The sequence below is a fragment of the Coloeus monedula genome (assembly GCF_965178545.1).
Source record: "Coloeus monedula genome assembly, chromosome: Z".
Lineage (NCBI taxonomy): Eukaryota > Metazoa > Chordata > Aves > Passeriformes > Corvidae > Coloeus > Coloeus monedula.
In genome coordinates, this window is record NC_138822.1 from 63,695,443 (window position 1) to 63,716,861 (window position 21,419).

Below are 21,419 nucleotides of genomic sequence, written 5' to 3' on the forward strand. Positions count from 1 at the left end.
CCTCTACACAAGTGCTAACACAGAGCTGTACCAACTTTAAAATGCAAACAGACCATGCTCTGTGACTCAAGTGCACCAGACTGCCAACCCAGTGAATAATCCCAGCACCCCTTGAGGGAAAGCAACCCCAATTCATATTTATTAATCATCATGCCTACAAGCTACTGTAATACAAATTCAGCAGTTAAAACTTTGTCATTCTTACATGTGTGGGTGAGAGAGGATGTTAATAGCACACTTAAGAGTGTAACTGAAACAAAAAGTGTGCCCAAAACATTTATTTCCCCTTATCTCCTTTAACACATTTGGACAGTCACCTACCCAAATTACTCCACCACTGATAATTTACACCATAGGAGCCTGAATCAGTTTCTCAACTGGCACCACAGATTCACCAGGACGTCGAACAGTTTATTAAACCATCCACATGGATCTGTGAAAGAGAATTAAGAAGTGTTTTCAAAATGATGTGTGTAAGCGGCCTTGCACAAAACTAAGACAGTTTCAAATCCACACATTTACTTTGTTCTACACCAGAATCAAACACAGACAACACAGAAGCAGTAATATGTAGCTTACCACAACAACCACCATTCTACCAACATGCATTTTTATTCTTTGTCAAATCTGAATGTAATGCAAAGAGAAAAAGCAGTGTGTCAAAACACAGAAAAGGTAGAACTGATTATCATTTCTTCCTTCTATGGCAGCCAAAAGTGAAACATATACACTGCTAGCAAGCTAGAGTTCAGCTCCCTGTTATTTGTATGAATGGAGTCAATTATCAGATTAACAAAATGTAACCAAAACCAACAAGAAGTTAAGCGCAGGACCTCAAATGAACAACCTCCTCTCAAAGCACTACAGTTGTGGTCAATCTCAAGCATGTTCTCTGAAAGAGAATATATAGAAAGAATCTATACCACCCACACAGACACAAATGCTCCCACAGTCCTCATGGGGAAATAAAACTCACTGCAACAGATGAGTCTTTAAAAAAAGCTTCAACTATTTCAACTAAACCTACCAGCTGCCTTCATTTAGCTTAACATGAGATTTTATTGAAAGTCTGCAGCCACAGCTATTGGCAAGAGTGGAGACGCTTACAAGTAGTTGGATCTGTTTCTCAGAAGCTTACTCCGCCTGGTGAGATTTGTGAAATATTGACATATACTCTGTATGTTGAGGATACAAATTTTACTATGTGGTCCTGTATGCAGTAAATACAGGATGCACGTGGAACACACCCATGGCCTCATCTTGGTGACATTTGTTGAAGCCAGTTCAAATAAAGTGCCAAAATACAGAAGAATGGTTTCTCATCTGTTTTTAAAACAGCAAATACATCCCACCAAAAGCAAAAAAAGGTCTAATAAATCTAGGTTTCTATGTTGACAAATGGAATCTTTCCTGAAATAAACTGTTCTTCAGGAGATCAGATCCTGATTAGCACTTAATATACAGCCACAAAACCGAGTTTCATGATTCCTAAAGTTTCTAAGACAAACAGCAGCAACAGAATTGTCAATAAAAGAAGTGTTTCTGCCACTGCCAAAACACTGAGATTTAACAAACCCTAAACCATCCATAGTAACACAGCTGTTTAACAGATCTTAGCTACCTTTTCCAAAACATTGCAGGTATCAGCTTCCCATGGTGCCATGGCCACCTCAAACAGAAACTCTAAAGGATGCCACAGCTGATGACTGCACTGCTACTTTCCTGGCTTCTCAGGAATAAAAAAAATTGGGTTGCTGACCCTTAAAGTGGTGGCTCTAGAACTTCCCTTCTAAAATTTTCCTACTGCTTTCCCACCTACAGCCAAAATTCTTGCATGGCTGAAAATACTAACAGAAGTATTGCATTAAATCAAGTTTATATCTAGCCAGCAACTCCCTTCATACACACCCTGTTCAGGAACTGACGGTCTATGATGTAAAGCCTGGAACACCTTTCTCAGGTCTTAACCAAGGAGAGCAGACTAACTTCCTTCTCTCGTCTTGAAATCTTCCAGAGAAGATTCAGTTCAATTTGAGATGTAAGTGGCATCTTTATAGAGATAAAGAATGGACTGTTGGACATGCTGTCTCTTCCAGATTACCTGTTCAAGTTTTTGACTACATGGCATCCACAATACAAGTGCTCAGTGGTAAACTAGACTCCAAAAGTTAAGGGTTGAGGAGGAGTAAGAAAATAAGAATTTTGCACATTGTTAGAAGAAAGACTTTTGACACTTCTCCTAAGGCCAGTTTTCCCCACAGCAGGGTAAGTTAGAAAGTAAGTAGAACTAAGGCTACACTCTACTTCCGGCTTTTTCATTATCAGAGACGTGTAATTTTTAATTGAAACACACTACCTAATTAATACCAACAAGCCATTTCAACTGAAATGGCTGATGGGCAGGTCACTATATGAAAAACAACCCATATTACATTTGAGTTATAAACTCCTTTCACAACAGTTATTAACAACCAGGACTTTCCAGAACTAGACAGATTTGTGCTGTTGAATACCTAAAATCACCCCTTGTAGACAATATCTTGGAGCCTTTGTGGCTGCAAAGACAATTAGGAGAAGAATCAACTTGGATTTAACTCCACTATCACACTTGTGAAAGCCATGCTGCATTTCAAAAATAAAGTGACTTAAAACACAGAACAATTTTTTTCCATTTTACTGTTTCCAGTCCCCTGTTACTGTTACTCAGTTTTTTCAATATATGACATGAATGATCAGGGTCTGCTTATATATACGAAATTTTGTTTAAGTACTTTGAAAAATTAGGTGCAGTTAGTACTTCTATCAAGCACTTAAGAGTCTGCAAGAATGTATCCTAGAGCCTACACTAAAATGACTGGTAATATTACATTATAATCCAAGGATATCTATCACTTTGGCTAAGCATACTGGAAAAAGATGCCAGATGGAACACCACAATGGAGGCTACTTTCATTTCCACCCAGAGCCAAGAAACATCATCATACCACTATCTTAGCAAGAGCAACTACTGACAGCAGTGAGCAATGGAAAAGATCACTTAAAGCAGCAAAACTAATCTAGAAATATTCTACTAATCAAGCTTTAATATTACAAAAAAACCTATTTGAGATATTTATTAAGTCAGTTCTACTGAATCAGTAGATCTGTGCATAAAAGCTAACATTTTGCTTTCACAATGAACAGGACCACTTTCTTCATCTACCATGACAATCTTAAAAACGCTACTTAAATTTTTGTTAAGCATGGTTTAGCTGAATCCAAATAATAGAAAAATATGAACTTAGGAATTCATGAGCATAATTACTAGCAGTGCACGTACAAAATCAATAATTTAGCAACTACATTAATGCGGTTGGGCATGAACTGAATAAAAAGCTCTCCTCAATTGCTTTCTGAAAGCAAACAAATACTTTGTATATTTTTTTCCATTAGGTTGGACAAACAGAGGATGCATATAATTACAGATAACATATAAAAATTAGTTAGCCTACATTACAAGTTGTTGTTTTGATATGTATTTATTTTACTTAAAAAAAACCCCCTGTAATAAGTGCTTAAACATACTTGACTACTATCCTTCAAAGTGTTAAAAGATGATCTGGTTATTGGAAGCCAGGTGATTGGGAGGAGAGGGCATCAACTTGCAGATACTTTGTGAGCTTAAATACTTGATGTTGAGTAGCTGACTGATTTGTACGCAACCTTAACACTTAAATTCTGCCTTGGATCCTAAATTCTTCTCTAGATCAACGACTCAAGGGGAAGGGTGGAAAGGAACCCACTCCAGCAGTACATGTTAATGTCACTAAGCTCAGCCTCACTACTGGCTATAATTCCAGCATGCAAGACTCACAGTTCATATCCAAGTGTCAGGACTGATACCAGAAAACACATGATCTTTGCAGAGAGAGAACGAGTCATTTTTATAGATCTTAAAATACCCTTTCCCCCATACCCCTCCTTACTTCAAGATACAGAGATATAAATACAGGCAAATACACCTAAAAAGCAGTGTTCAATTTGTATTCTAATCACACAGCAGAATAAATGTAAAAATACATACAGTTATCTTTCAGAGACCTTTTCTGCCCAGCATTTTAAGACATGCCAGATGCACTGAGACTACATGCCAGTCCCTCAAAATCCGACTCTTCCCCAAAATCCCAAAACTGCAGCATCAAAAAAAACCAAACAAAACAAAACAAAACAAAACCCAAATCTTTCTGTTTTAAGTGGAAAAAATACAGGAGAAAGATAACTTTAGAAACACAAAAAATGAATGCAGTGGATAGTATTTCAGTCCCACATTCACTTAGAAGGGGAGGGATTAATGCAAACATGAAACTGTACCAAAAGGAAATACACTTGCCCCCAGGTTCAAAGTCAATTCCAATTTACCACACTCTAGATTCTTATTACAGATAGACTCTCACAACTGAAATAACATATGAAGGAAACATAAAATGCGCAACTTTTTCCACACTCATTTGCAAGGTCAACAGTCACTTCAGTGTCTTAATAACTAACTAGACTACGCATGCATTTAAGAAAAAAATCCTAGTGTATTTTCAGTCTGGGGTAAGGGAAGGAAAAGAAACAATCAACCTTTGCATCACATTTTCAAAATTCCAGTCCCAGAGAAATGAATATCATCATATTAGTTACTCTCAAGTATGCAGAAGATCATAATTTAGAAACCACCTTCAGGAAGAATTCAGTATCTCCAAATCCTGCATAGCTTAATCCTTGTACTACATAATTTGAAAGAATAAGCCTAATACCTACGTTATCTTCCCAAATACAATATTCAAGATAATTTGGGACTTAATATATTCTGAGCTTTTTTCCTATCTCTGAACCCTAGGAAAATAAATTATCTTACAGCAATCACTATTTCCCCTGAAACACTACATCAAATACTTACCAATCAGCCAGAAGATAAACGGTTATTTTGCAGATTAAAGAGCAGGACATACAAATAGACAACTGCTGTCATGAGAAATACCTTAGCTGCTTAAGGACGTATTGAGAACTATCCATTTGATGCCTTAGTAGTCCAGTAAGCAGGCAGTGTTCAGCTAAGCTCTCTCACAGATGTAATTGCTACTAACACTGGTGTGCCTGGAGAAGGAAAAAGTCCTCACAACTCAGTTTAAAGGTCTGTCATGTGATGACTCTAAGAAGGGCATAGTAGGGAGCAATTTAAACTCAGATAACAAGAAATACATTTTAAATTCACTAGTGCTTTAATAGATCACAGAACTCTCTCCAGAGAAGCAGAGATAACCACAGTATCAGAGTCTTAAAAAGTGGGTAACAGCACAAATACCAGCTGTTTCTGTTTACCTCATGCCCATGAGTGCCACCTCCTCCCCAATATAGGGGCTTGGCCCTTCTGGCTAGAGGAGGGAAAGATCAGAAGTCACCTGCATTTCATGCGTGCAATACAGTCAAGTGAGGCCACTATACATGGCTCCTCACTACAGCCCTACAGCACTTCCACACACAGCTGGCAACCTTCCCAGAAGATCTGAAAATGATCAAGCTAAATGTCTTCTATTCTTCCATCCTCTGCCCCCTAAATTATCTTGCACTTTTAATTCCTCCATGAATGAAGGTGATTCTACCCTGCCCACCTGAAATGAAAAAGTAAAATACTTTAAAGGCATTGCACACTGTGACAGACATTTCTGAGTCCATCATTTTGTTATAATACATAACATATGAACTTGTTTACTAATCACACCAACTGCCCATCACCTGTCAGTTGTCCAGTCATACTAGCCTAGAGGTCTAATCTGAAGGCAGAGCATGCCACATTCAAATACTGCTGACCTACACATTTCAATCAAGAGATCCCTCTAGATAATGAAAAACACAAGGCCACCAGAAATCCCAACGAACTAAAGAGGCTAGATATATAAGTGTCAAAAGCAAGTGCTCTGAAACATAGCCTTCAGGAGAAAAGGACTTCATTGTTGCTTCTCCTTTTCCATAGTTAGTTATTTCACACTCCTGCAGCAATTAAAAACCATTTTACAGAGAAACATTAAATTCCCATCCTACTGTCTCAAGTCTGCAAGTCAATCTATGGCAAGAAAAAGTAGGAGAGATGGGAGGTGGTAGACTTTAAATCTGCCAAAAAAAGAGATGTAACTGGGTAAGTATCCCAGTTTTTAAGTGCACTCTTGACTTTTATGAATGTATTATCAAGGATCAAATCACTGATGATGAATAGCAATTGCATTTACTGTGGGTAAGTGGAAGACTATTCCAAACCAGCCATTGGAACTCAAAAGGCAAGTCAATCTCCATTGTGCAAAATTCAAACTAGAGCCCGCTGAAGCAAGAGTAATCTCTGCTTTTCTCTCTGCCTTTTAAGCTGCCTTTAATAAAACCTGCCTTTTATTACAGCTAGGGTTTGCATAACCACACTGGAAGTTCAGTCAGTAACTGATCCAAAAAGCCTAAACTGCAAGACATCGGGGAGAAGGTTTTTTTTTTTAAGATCAGTTTGCTCAACAACTCACTGACTTTCAGTACCATGTCTCCACCTTCAATACCTTGCCTTCACCTTCAGTACCTCGTCTTCTTTCTAATGCAAAGAACCACACCAGAAGCAAAGCGGATGCATGCAGAGGAGTTGCAGCACAATGTAAGACTAAACATTTAGTCACAGGCTTTATAAATTAAGACTCCTTTAAAGTAAAGGTGATAACTTGATTATTACTGGTATTTTTCTTCTAGTACAAAAAAGATGTATCAAAAACCATATGCAAGCATATTTTAATGCTCACAATTCATTTATGCGTGTCACATTTATAATTTAGTCTGCCTTGGATTCATAGTTTTGGTAGAGGGGGCAGGAGGGAGTAATTAAAAAAAGAAAAATTTGCCATGCTAAATATCTACAGGCAGCCAAGAAGAAACAAGGATGCTCCGTCAATCCAATAAACAGGTTGGTCCAGACGCTGACTGTATCAGTAAGCTATACTGTACAGAACTGAAAGAAATTTTCAGAGGATGTGGTCTGAACCTCAAGACACTGTTGCTTAGCATGTGCTGTGCATGTTTTTGCAACAAAAAGTCAATTGCCTACAAAGCAATGCTTTCAATTTACTAAAGACTTGAGGGAATGAGAATAAAGCACACAAAAGTATATGGCCATCCCCAACATGGTAAGTTCAAAATTTACATACGCTTACTTTCTTTTAACCAAAGCAAAAACCCTTTTTAAATTCCAAAGTGACCAATACAAGGAAGTGCTTTGTAAAGAGCCACTACTGACAGAAAGTCTCAGTTTTTCACTTCAGCCTAATACTAACATTAAAAAATATTTTTAAAATATTCAGTTAATATCAACCTGTGATTCAAGCCATAGATACACTGAATAGATTTACAAAAATTGATATTTATATACACAACAGTGTCACTGATCTAGACATATCTTTCACGTCCCACTGTTCTTAAAATGTAAGTGAAGATACACAAAATGCAGTTCTTCCTAGAGCATCAGAAAGCTGCCACTTTATAATAGGTGATGCCCATGACTTAGAATAGAATGCAACTTATTTCCAATCTTGACGGTAAAGGTGATTTGTCCTAAATCAAGCCATAAAATAAGACATTTTCTGTTAACCCTCAGATGTTTGGATGTAAAGCAATGTTAGTAATTGGTATGGATGAAACCAGTCTCCACAGTGCACCCAAGTTTCTCATCTAAATTCCTCTTCTACATCCCATCCTACTAACTGATTAACTTAGAGCCACCCACACCATGCGCCTCGAAAAAAGACTTAATAGTAAATACTGATAAGAAGAAATAGAAACAGGTTTTTTTCATTTAAAAAAATCCTTCAATGATGCTGTCTTCTGGTCTGCTTCCAAATCAACATTACCAAGGTCTTGGAGAGCCTAAGGAGAAGGGACATATTCAGGGAGAAACCACAAGAAAGGATGAAACAAAGCATAACAGTCAATATGCTTTTAAAAGTCAAAACAGTTATAAGTCATGGTCAATTAAATCATACAGTAAAATTAAGTTACACAGTACCTTAAAAAGAAACAAAACATCCAACGATGAAACAACACAACTGTTTAAACGGAGTGGTATAAAATAGATATTTACAACCAACAGCAGAGAAAAATCTTAGAAAAGAATTTTGGAATAAATGCCAAGGAGGCAAAAAAATCCCTGTAGAATCCCTAGCATAATTTGTCTATTAAAACCAGAAATGACAAGTGCTTTGATGACAGTTTCAGTTGGTTAAAGAGTGAGAAAAGACAATATATTGTATTTGTTGCAAGTACACTGCAATTTGTAACATTTGCATGCTCCAAAAGGCAAACCTCAGTTTTGTGTCAAGATTATGCTTTGTGGAGGACTGCATCAACACTATGATAGTGGCACATCCAACTTGAACACAGGCATGTGAACTAATTTCCAAGTCTGTTTGAAAATTAATTCCTGCTACTCATGATGACAAGGGCTAAATTGCAAGTAAGATTTAACTTGATATTTCACACTGAAAATATCAGCAAACCAGGCCAGACTCAACAGAATTAACAGACAGTTCTAAGGTGCAGGGAGGAGCAGGATGCCCATAGATACTTGGTTGTACACCTGAAGTACATTTCAGATACACAAAAGAACGAAAGGAAAACATAGACCTGAGAAAACATTTCTTTGACTTAATACTTCCGGTACTTCCTACAATTCAACAGCTACAGAACCCTCCTGTAGCCACTGATAGCTGGGAGACAAGCAGAAACACTGGAATTAACTGTGCTTGAACAGGTCACACCCCCCTGTGGCTAGCAGGACCACTACTCCTTCACAAAACACAAAATTTGGTGATTAGAATGAAGATAAACATCACACTTCGAAGAAGAACAAAGGCTGAGGAGGAGGAGGAAGGCTCAAGTATACCAGAACATGTTTCTATAGATCTTCTCATAACTATCGCAAAGAAGGCTGAGACCAATCAAACTAACACACACCAGGATCAGGGAAGGCAATTGGACTGCCAAGAACAAATACAAAAGCCGGCAATAACCCAGCTGACTTGGTCCAAAATATAAACAGGCAACTCCAGGATTCACCTCATCTCTCAGCAGATAAGCACATCTTTAAATGGTGGTACCATTACCATGGGACAGCTGAAAATCTCAGGAAGTCGAATTTAAACCAGAAAACAAACACAGCAGCACCTCCTTTTTCAATCCAAGAGACAAGAACATATCAAGCTTCCAACACTGCTTCACAACTGATGTCTTACAATCACTCCAAAAATGCACAGAAATTATAGTAGTTATGGCCTCTGCTACAGCCTCTGCTTCATGTGAAGCTACTTTATCACTAAATGCTTGTTTTAAACAAATCCATGCCTTCCACAGCTATGAAAGTAAAACACTTGCCCTGTCTTCTCTTTCCAGGACCTCTCATTTCTTACACAAGACTGAACAGCAATTAGGATGTTACATAAGTTAATTTACTAAAGTTAATTTTTACCTCCACTTCTAATCATAGTGATTGAACAGAAAGAACAAACAAGAGAAAAACATTCAGAAAGAACAAGCAAAATTTCCTTAGAAGATATGTACTTCACTCCTCTGGCTTAAAGAGGCTTTTAAAGGCTTTTAAATTATTTCAGGTAAGTAAAAATTGTGCAATATACTAGTTAGAAACTAATCATGATGAAATTACAGAGTCTAGATACACACGTATTTTTCTATCTACCACCTACTTTGCCAATATGGAATAATAAGCAACAAAATGCTAGGCCTTGGGCTTGTGTCTTTATAAACTCTGCAATATTTGGAGCTATTAGTTGTAAATGTTCTTACTCCTTGTCTTGAGAACTTGTTGGAATTAGACACTGGGCAGAAGCAAAATCTTTCACTGCTTATTTCTATTAACCATGGTTGATATACTTCTTTCACAGTGCTGTAAAGAAACACATATGCTACTAGCCTTAAAAAAAAAACCAAACAAACAACCAAAATAAAACCAAAACCTCCAACAAACAAAGTAAACCAAATCACCCACCAAACACCTGTATACTATGCACAGGCCTATATATCCAAGGAGGAAAACATAATTATCTTTTTCCTATTTCTTCATCCTTATTGATAGACTCCTGGTTTCAACTTCCATCTATGGCATATATAAAACAAAGAAAAAATAGGGGCTGGGGAAACAAACAGTAGTGAAAATGCTAACAGTGTAAGTCAGCAATTGGTATTTAATACCATCCTCACTACAAAAACTCCTTTTTAAGCCCTTAACTCAGGAAATAAAATAGGTTTGAAAAACATAATTACCACATTCTATTCCACATGAATATGATATTTTTATTCGTTTGACATATGTTGCTTCCTGAATGGATTTAATGTATTTTGGCATTCCAGAACAAAACTGCTCTCAGTGTTTGGCACTTCATGTACAATGCAGCCAGGAAGCCACTCCTTAAGACTATGCAGCCATCTGCAGCAGATACCAAAGGTTTTTGACAAGCAAGCTGCACTGCTGTAAATATGCAGTATTTAACTATAAAAGTTCTCATCCATTAATCAGACTCTGCATGTAATTGGCTGCAGATAAATTCAGGTGATCTGCAACACAAAACAGGTCAGCACAGAAAACAGAAAGGGGAAAAGATAATTTAAAAAAGAAACCATTTATTATTAGAAGATTACTGGTTATTTAAATTAATTATTTTGCTTACTAAATTGTATGTCCACATATAAAACCCCAGGCCCTGATGCTCTACCTTACATGCATGCCCCCTCAAAAATGCAATTGCTAGAATTCCTGCCTAAACCTAGGACAGATCAAACAACAGAGGTCAGAAGAACACAGCAGGCCCAGAACACCCGAGATACTAAGTAAGCAGATACTGGGTCCATGGGAGGGGAAGGAAGAACCACACTCAGAAAACACTGCTGCACCAAATCCAGGTTACGTAACTCAATCTATGGTAACAGAAAGATAAATGGAGTTCAAAGGAAGTACATGTGGGTATGTATGTTCATTCCCCATTTTGAATTTGGTAGATTTCAAAAAAATATATATCCTACCAAAAACCACAAATAAATATGCATTCCAACACTTAAAAGACTATGCAGTGCCCTAATGGAAGCTACTGCTTGAAGAGAAATAGCATATAGAACTAGACTTCCATTTCACTTTATAATTCCTCCCCCTTTAAAGAACACTTCTGTCTCTGTGTTCTAAGTATTATCCACTTCAACAAGCTGGTTTGGTTTTTGTTCTTACATGTTTAATATAAAATGCAGTACTAAAACCAGAAGCTTTTATTCACAATGCAGCTTTAAAAAGTTTTACTTTAATACAGCTTTTTCACTGCTACAATAAGGAGCAGCCACTATTTTTTAAAAAAGCAAAGGTTCAAAAAAACGAAACAAAACAAAAGGCTGTATTTTCCAGACTCTAAGTATCTTGTCCCTCTAGTTTATACAATAATTATGCCACATATTACCTCAACACTATTCTTAGCAGTTTTAAGAGTTACTGTCCTGGACATATAAAGAAACCCCTGAACCTACTTAGCTCTGTCTGTTGTTCTTCGTTACATTAATTCTACAACCGATACACAGATCCCGATACATCCCAATTAGCTGTTCACAATGGTGATGCAGAAGAATTACTCCTCTCTGCACTGGCTGTGGTTCTAACTACAACACTCTTCAATCTTCCGTGTACATAAGCACCATTATTCTTGTCCTCTATTCACTCAGCTTTTCTCTCACAATGCATATTTGATTTTTGCCAATTTATAATCTCTTTTCATTCCCAACACAGTGATGAAACATTTAAGTTAGTATTTTTGTACTAAATTGTATTTTCCTTTACTTAGTGTTGCATCCCTTTAAGTGAATGGATGATGATTAAAGAAAAGAGAGCTGTTACGTTATTTTTATTTTAGTCTATCAGGCATTTTGCAGGTAAGATAAGCAACTGATACAAAAAAAATTAGAAGAAAGCTATTCTTGAATGGTTTCTTAAGTACTTTTGCCTCTTTAGATAGGGAAGAACAATAGTTTACTGCTTAGAATAAAATTTTTATGAATAACTTAGAATTTAGACAATTATATTTAAGTACACTTCCTCTTAAAAGTGTTGTTTTCAATAGAGATATTCACTATTGGAAGCCAAAACCAAGTTTTTCACCTGACAGGAGATTTAAGATGAACTAAAGAGTCTTCTTTCTCATCAAAATGCTAATTACAGCCTCAAAACTGAATTCAAAGTTGATTTAATAATAACTTTAAGTGTTACTTAACTTCTAACACACTGTGCTTTCCAGCATGAGAAAAAAAATAAAGAAAAAAATACTTTGACACTACTGCAGTAAAAAGTGGGACAGTGCCATACTGGTTTGCTATTACTACGTCACCCTCTTTTCTCAGAATAGGAAAAACTGATTGAGGAGGACAACGTAGGAATTTCAGAGAACTTCATAGCTGTGATTTCCAATAATTTGAACTGTCCAGTGTATACTTCAACTTCTCAAAGATTAAAACCAAGTTAATAAAAAACTGGGGGAAATGAGTAACATTCTGATTTTGAGGGAAAGTTATTCCTCTGTAGATATTTCATAGTCTGAAGCTGAAATTGAAAATTTGGTCAAGATTCAACACAAGTGGAATGACGCGTGAGCTACGGATCTAAAATGAGCAAATACATATTTAAACTCAGTGGAAATAAGCAGGGACTCACTCCACAGACGAGAGGAAGTACTGTTTTTAAAAGGTTAAGGAACAATTTGTTGGTTCTTCATTGGTTAGTTTATGTAAAGGGAGAAGCAAAGTAAGAAAGAGAATAAGACAAAAATATTGATTAAACACGTTTCTCTCCCACTCTGTAACACTTTCTTCTAACCTGCTCCATTGACAAGGCCACAATCTTTCTCTTGATGTGTCACCATTTGCTCTGCAAAACCAATTCAGTAACTGATGTCATGAAAGACTACAGTCAGGACATTTGAAATCTTGACAATACGTCTCCAACAGATCCCACAATTTCCCACAGAAAAATCCCACAGAAATGTTTGCCTGCTTTACGATCTTTTTCTAGTAAAAAAAGCATTGCAAAACCACAGAATGATTCCAGAATCCTCAGCATTTCTTCTGCTTTGTTTCAGTAAAGCAAAACAAAATAAATCCTCCCTGAAAAATTGATGAACTCACCCAGATAAATACAAATGAAAGAGTAAATTAACCTCAAGTCTTTTAAAATCTATTTTAAGTAAATCTTGCTTTCCTAGTACTTGTATTACTTTCATTTTCATTTAGTTAGGTTAAATACCTGGTAGCAGACCCAAAGCCTTAACATGTAAATTAAAAATAACATACTGAAAGAACAGGATAGTCACAGAAGGCCCACACCCTCACAAAACATTGTTCAGGAAAACAAAACCCTCCTAAAAAACACAAATAAGATATAGATGAACAATTTTATAGTAAAATAATAAAGCTCTGAAGGTTTTTTCTTCTCCCATATCAATGTTTCTGATCGTATCCATCAGGATCAGAGCCAGATGGACTGACAAATTCTGAGTTCCAACTATTTTCACTCCCTGTCACATTCTGAGAAGATGGTTTAACATGTCTATTTCCATCCTTTTTCACTTCTTCTTACTTAGAGTCATTAATATTTGTCACCTTGTTTTTAACAGTTTCCTGACACCCATATGCGAACCAACAACAGTGACCTGAGAAAAGTCACAAGTAAAATTGTAGGTTTGCTCCAAATACTATTTTCTACCACTGCACACTCAATTCCCTTTGCCTGTAACTCCTCCAAGTTTAAAGAACTCGTTAGTTACTTAGAATAAATCACTCTGTGTAAGTTTACTACAGCATAGCAGACATAAATGGTGTAAAAACTGAAGAGGTATGAATCAGGAAGAAGTGAACTTTTGAATTTTTCTCCCTCGGTGATGAATTTTACTGCCAATCCCTAAAAAATATAGAGCAGTTCAGAAATTAAATAACCAACAGAGCTCCAGGGTTAGCACCACATATGATTATGCGACCAGAAGTAACCCAAAATTAGTATGTTCTCCTAAAAGGAGCTAACTACCAACCTCACATTCCAGGCCACCACATACAAACATGCCACAGCAAGCAAACATACCAGCAGCAGGAGATCAGTGAACACTATCTGTTGTCAGCATGTTCACTGATCCTCCTTCAACTAGACCTACCTCAAAGGCCGAAGTGGAACCTAAGTAAATTAAACATCTAAATATTACACTCAGTAGCATAAGCATGGAGACTGAGCATTTGCAAAGCATTTAAGTCACTAAAGACTTAGACTGCTATGTTGACACACTTTTCGGTTTAATTTTACTGAAAATACAGGCCTCAGTCTTCTAAATACTACTGCAGCCAAGCTTTATGTTGTCTTAACCACAAGCATGCATAAGCACATACAGATTTTTAAGCAACATCTTTCCACAGACAAAAAAAACCCCTGTAAATCACAATAATAAATGTTCTCCAATACCCAGCCTCAAATATAAAACGCCATGATATCTTCAGGGTTACTTGTAAGACAAAAGACCTGCAGTAACTTGCTCAAATTGCTGACAATTGGATTGCTCTTCTAAACTATTATTTTTCCTCTCTGGTAGAGTAATGCCAGGCAGACAACAGTCACCTGGGGAAAAAGCAGCAGCTCTCAAATCTTAGCAGTCTATCAGAAGTCTTCTAGACAAGCCTGGAAACACTTTCCACCATTAAAAGACTTACAATGCTATCTGCAGTCATTCTGGATGTGACACTCAATCTGTGAATGACACTCAATCATCTGGCACCACATTTCAGATGCTTCTATACATGCACTGATGTAGCTTAAAGCACCTATGCCCTCTCTTCTGCTTCTTAAAACTTGGAAGTCTTGAAAGATACGTACTGAAAAACTCCAAGGACAAGGAGAGCAAGGAAGGCTGAAGAAATCATTTCTGCAAAGATACTAATCACATACCCTACATCACGGGACAGAGGACAAAGAATGAAACTTCTCTTCCATAACTGTCTAGGAAGATGGAACCCCTTATGCAGCTGCTACAGGAACTTCTCATGCCAACTGGAGTTGAAAACTGGTGAGAAGACTCCAAAGGCAGCAGTAAAACTCAAAGCACTTTACTTCAAAAACCAAGACCATCCTTCTGCATCTGTTTTTAACATAGTATCAGAACTTCAAATATTTTGAATTTATTTATTTATTGGGATTGGAGCTTTCTCCAGCAAGGAGAATAGAACCCTGACCACTTTGCAGGAAAAAAACATGGATTCCAAATTAAGACTTAAATGTGTTTCACTTCAAGTATTTGTAATTTTTACTAATAGTTCAAACCACCAGAGCTTCTTCCACTCCTAAGGTTGGCCTCAGACAACTGACACAAGAAGTAGCCCTTGAGCACTACAAGCTCACAGCAAAACAACTATAACCCAACCTATACAAACCATCTTATCTAATTAGATTGAGCCTTATAAGGCTTGTTTACCTTCTGACATTATTACAACTACCAGGACCCCCACAGCAGCCAAGATTGTTAGATTGTCCTCAGAATCCGCTTAATCATCACTGTCTATTCTTACACATAGTGATCACTTAGTATCAAGTAACTACAAATTCCTTCCAAGAACAGAAAGAAACTAATCTACTTTTTAATTTAAACTTTTACTTTTAAACTTTTAACTTAAACTTTTTACCCTAGGCAAGAGACTTGCAAAGCTGATGTTTTCCAACATAAGTACACTTCAGTTTGGTTTCCTTTAAACCAAAGGAAGAGCTTTGCTCAGTTTTATTTCTCAACTATGCGAAGTCACAATGTATTCTTAAAGGTGGAATTGCACCCTAGCATTGAAATACCATGCTTCTGCATTCCCTTTAGGGAAAGTACAAAGAGTAATAATTCAAATACCTGTACTGAAACTTACGCATCAGAGAAACAAGCATCTTAAAAAGAACTGGTCACTAATGATGCTCCTTTGGATCCAATGAAGTTCAGAAGTAGGTCCCATCTGGGTCACCAAAACTTAACAAAAATCGGTAAAAATAAAATCTCCTTACCACCAATGTTGCATTAAGAAGCAGGCGTTCTTTATTTGGCTGGATGCACGAGAGGATAGCTCCTCCTAAATACCGTGCATGCTGAGTACAGGAAAAGCTCCTGTTTATATACTGTATTTTACATACATATTCATTGATTTTCCTAGAATAAACACACATATGATAATCATTTCCCCAAAATCATTAACATACTTTCCCTCCCCTTTACACATGCATCTTCTGCCCTGGGGGTCTCTTTGGTGGTCCCTGGTGGTCAACAACCCCAAAGTTATAGCTGACTGCTTGGGAACTGATAAAAGCTGGCATAACTGGGCTGGTTGCTTTCCAGTTCTTCTTCCTAAAGAATAAGCATTGTGAGTTCCATAGGCCAGTGGCTTTTGAAGAATAAGCATTGTATTAGCCCACCAGGTGCAAACGATTTTTCATCGGCAACAATGAGGGCAAGGCAGCAGAAAAAGCCCAATTATCCTGAGATTACTATATAAGAAAAATACTATTGATTCCAGCATAACAATTTTTTTCATTTTAATTAGATGCGAGATACATAAATCTCTCCTAAATCCTTACTTTGAAATTGTACATTTTTAAGATTTGACTCACAATACCTGAACACCATATTCTTAGTTCAACAAGAAAGCTGTATTTCAGTGAAGTAATCTTTTTACAACAAAAAAAATCCTTAAAAAAACTCCCATACCCTTGGTTAAATACAGGCTATTTACTACTCAACCCACCTTCAATGTTTTCATTCTGATATGAGATGTGTCCTCTGACGCATTGTTCTACTTACTCAAAAGCTGACAAGCTAAAATACCAATGTTTATAAATCTTCCTTTTCCAGATAATCTTCATTTAACTATCTATTTCAAATGTCACCATCAACATCTGCATTCTCACATAGGAATACAGTCTACTATTTTCATATCTGTATGAGTAACTCTTCCATCAACTCAACCAGTAACTCATTTGGAAAAGGTTAGATTTCTAACTCCTCTATGTGGATTAAATGTCAGGCATTTCTTCAGCAGATCAGGTTATTCTACAGGGAGAATCTGCTGAAGGTATGACATATCAAATATTTGATCTCTACACAACATTTTCCCTGAAAGATTTTCCTTTTGGCTTGGGAGCAGGAAGGACAAAAACAAAACAAGAACGCAAAGCAGACAGACAGTGATTCATTACAGCCCTACAGGAAAGCCAAGTTGAGGAATTTGCTCCCATCCCCTTCTATTTCTAGAATGTACTGCTAATATACAAGGTATAATGTATGTTACACATGTGTAAGCCTTTCCTTACCTTTGATCTTCCAAGCATGGCTCTTAATGCCCTGGACTACAGACTCTCAGCAAATTCCACTGAGAACAAATCATAACACTGTTTACTGAGACCACCAGCTTAATACACTAAGAAACTATCAATCATTAATATTTTCTCCACAGAGCCCTCTCACCCACTCTGTATGAACATGACATGCAAATTAATACCCTACAGAGCTTTATGTTTACACTAAGCATTATCTACTGCACAGCTTATACATATGATAGATCTATTCATATTTTCACTAATATGATAATTACCTTCATGATAATCATGTTCCATAGTATGCCATATGCTGGAACTTCTAGCTCTTTGATTGCAAGCATACCTTCTTAAAATTAGTGATGTTTACTTGAGCTTAATTTAATTCATGAGTAAGAACCAGCCAGGTCAAAAGAACATTTCCCCAAGCCATCAACACACAGCTATAAAAGTGCTGTTTCAAGAACATGAGCTGCCATGTGTAAGCTTAAATAATTTTGTTCATAATAAGAATATCAATGTCAGACTGATTTTTAGTCGAGATCCTTGATCTCAAGAAAGAATACATCCCTTCATAACTCCCAAACTATGTCAACGACATGAATGGCATTCGATGATATAACCATGAGCTGTAAGCAGTACTGAATTACACTTTCATCATTAAAAAGGGCCTTATCCATAGCTACCATGGTGACAAAACACTAGCGTAAAAAGTTGTGCCTCCACTACAAAGAACTATTCTTCTAGATGGCATTGAAAAATATCAAGTGCATCATGAGAAACACAAAAGGGCTGAAAAGAAACAAAATTGCCTTGATTACGAACATAGTGGTTTACAACTAAATTTGTCATGCACGGCTACAATTCCTCAACCTCCCCTCAAGAATCTCCAGTCATTATTGGGACTAAAACACTGCTCTGGAAAGGGATGGTTCTTTTTAAAAGGATTACTCTATTCAGACTTTCTGCCAAGCATCAGCCACATAAGGAAAGCAAAGTTCACTGCCATTTATTTTGTCCAGACCTTTCTGATGCCTAAGAATAACCCTTATTGCTGCCTGGAAAGGTAAGTCTAGAAATTTCAAGTCAAATCATTTGTTATCAGCCTCTGAACCCGCTTTAGTTGACATTTTTCCTTACAGTATATCAAAGAGATGGAGTTGGATTACTTTTTCTTACAGCACTAAATTACTCCATGTTGTTAAAGAACTACATACGTAGGAGTGTTACAAATTTTGCACAGAAATTACTTTGTCCAAGACTCCCAAATACCAATACATGTCAGACACTGGCAAGACCGAAGCATACACATCCTATCTGACCAACATGTTGCTTCTGAGTTTGACAAATAGGAACAAACATTCCAGAGGTATGGCTTCTACCTCATCCTGAACATTCACAACATGAGAAATTTCTTGCCTTCACGAAAGAACTAACCTATAATTGCCTCTTTGAGGCATGTGAAATAAACACGCATCTAGTTGCCATAACAAGTACCAGAGGTACGAAATCTTACACCAAAACTTCACATTTAGTTTCCCCTTCAACAGCTTCAAAAAGGAGTTCTTCGTAAAATCAGAAACGGGAAAGTGATCATTAAAACCAAACAAGGCTACATTAACAGCTTTGATTGCATGCACTTAGAAGTCAGACAACTAGCTATCGGCTTTGGTTTTGTTTTGTATTTTGTTTTAAATGAAGATTCTTAAGGAACTTCACAAGGATCAAAATGCAGGAGAGACCCATGCTATACAAGCTGAAAAACAAGCAGTCCAACTCATCGCTTTGGGAACAGAGAGGGCAAAGGGGAAGAAGACGGGTGACTGCAGCAGTCGAGGGTGGAAAAACTGTGACATTTACAGATGACCAGGAGGGCATTTTTTATAAAGAAACTCAACAGCAATCCTGAAGTAGTCCGGCCAGACACTAACCGATATTCCAGAAAACAAGGCAGACATAAGAAGCACAAAGCCTCAAGATCTTTCGATCAAATAAAACATACTACATCCTTCATGACTTTCTAATTTCCCGAGAAGTTAATTATACTCGCAGTTACCAAACGTTTTGGAAGGGAGGGAGCTGAAGCAGCAGTTACGCAGTCTCGCAGCTTCAGCTCAGTGCCTTCTCGGACGGAACAAAGAAACTTCTGTGTCCGATGAGATTAAAAACTTTCGGTCTCACAGATTCTTTCCTTGCCTCCATGAAACCAGCACCTCGGTTCACACGTTTAGGCGAGACGGGAGGAAACACAATGAGAGCTAAACTATGCAGGCCAAGGCGGAAAACACAGACAAAATGTGAAGGCCAAAAACAGGATATAAAACGATGCGTGAACTCCTTGCTTGTTTTCTCCACCCCTTCCCAGAGGAAGGATTTTTCTGTTGTTTTGTTGCTGCTGATCCCAAGCCTTCCCCATTTACCTTATCTGTCGGGGCGTCTAAACCAGATCCAGGAGGCAGGAGTTTCTTCCGACCCCAAGTTAAATCCAATTGAGTTTTCTTAAGGGAGGAAGAGGGCAGAGGCCGGGGGAAGAAGAAAGAATGTTACCAGCTTTCACCGAGGACAGGGGAGCCCGTGTCCACGGCGAGAAAGCAGCACAGCAGCCCGGCTCCTCCCGGCCCCCGCCGGGGTCTGCCCCGCGGGCGGCCCCGCGTCGCGCCGGCCCCGCCCGGCGGCGACACCGCAGCGCCCCCCAACCCCCAGCGCGGCCCGGCCTGGCCCGGCCCGCCCGCCGCCGCCGCCGCCGCCCCTCGCCCGCCGGCCCGCCCGCCCCCCGGCGCGATGGGCACCGCCGCTCCCCCCCGGCTCTGCACCCGGGGTCGCGCTGCCCGAGCGCGGCCGTCACCGCCTAGGGCTGAAGCGTCTGCCTCACCTGCCCGCCGCCGCCCTCGCTCCCCGCCTCCTCTTGCACACTTCCCCCTTCTCTCGCTGCTTCAGCCTCCCGCCCCCCTCCCCGGCCTCGGCAGCGGGGGCCCCGGGAGGCGGCAGAGCTGTGGGGAGGGGGAACGAACGCCCCGGGCAGACACGCGACGGGGGAAGGGGAGGTGGCCGCGGGCGAGGCCACCGCGCCCCTGCTGCTGCCGGCGCCGCGCACCGCTGGCCAGCCCGGGGAGGCACTGCAGCGGCACGGGGGGCGGAGCGGGAGTAGGGCCCTGGCCGGGACTTGGCGGAGGCGGAGGCAAGAGCGAGCAGGCGAGAGCGGGATCAGGCGGGAGCGGAATCAGCCGGGCGCGGCGGGCGGGAGGAGGGACGGGCGGACAGCGGCGGGCGGGGGGCCGAGCAGGGGGAAGGCCGTGAGGGACGGACGGTGCGGCCAATGGGGCCCGGCGGGGGCGGGCTGTGCAAGAACGGAGTGCGGCGGGGCGGGGGGCGCTGGCGGGGGGCGCTGGCGGGCGCGGGCCCGGGAGAGGCGGGAGCGGCGCCGGGCGGGGGCTGTGTCTCGCCGCCGCGGAATGGCTCCTCCCGCCGCTGCCCCGGATTGGGCCTGTCCTAGTTTGTCGTCTGGAGGGGAGCGTCACTCGCACAGGCAAATTCAGTCCTGAATGACAGAAGTTTCCTCGTTAGCAACTGAGCTTCCTAATTTAATGGTTGCACACCCTCTGTAGAAAGCGCTGAGGCGCCGGCTCACGCCATCAGGCGCTGGCCGTTGCGCCTTCGTGGCCATCCCATCCCTGCTCCATCGCACCTTGTGCTACCTGACTCGGAGTTACCAGGGTCTGAGGGACGGAACACACCCAAGGGAAAAACTGACAGCCTCCACCCACGCTTTGGTGTTTGGGTATGCTACATTAAACTTGGATGCAAACAACAACAATTAAAATAATGCTGCACATATTGTCACACTGTTTCACGCAAACCCTGGAACACTGCTGTAGTTTCTCTTCCAACTATTTCAACACTGTCAATACAATACAAAGGTACTGAAAATGTGTGTTGACTGACAGAGTCATGTACAAATACAGGTTTGAAAAGCAGGCAGTGCACAGGTCACACGGCTTTGCTATCAGTTGGG

At 39.5% G+C, this 21,419-nt stretch overlaps 1 protein-coding gene across 5 annotated transcripts in view; it reads right to left on the minus strand.

Moving 5' to 3' along the window:
• Window positions 1–20,611, minus strand: part of ERBIN (erbb2 interacting protein) — a 119,378-nt gene extending 98,767 nt beyond the window's left edge. For 3 of the 5 annotated variants that reach the window (XM_082301462.1, XM_082301461.1, XM_082301459.1), the window contains exons 1-2: window positions 19,828–20,023; window positions 322–433 (exon numbers count right to left, since the gene is read on the minus strand). The gene's annotated coding sequence lies outside the window, so the exon portion shown is untranslated. Of the gene's footprint in view, window positions 1–321; window positions 434–19,827; window positions 20,024–20,279 lie in introns of those variants that run through there. The other 2 variants (XM_082301460.1, XM_082301463.1) reach the window with 2 other exon arrangements.
• Window positions 20,612–21,419: the final 808 nt, after the last annotated feature.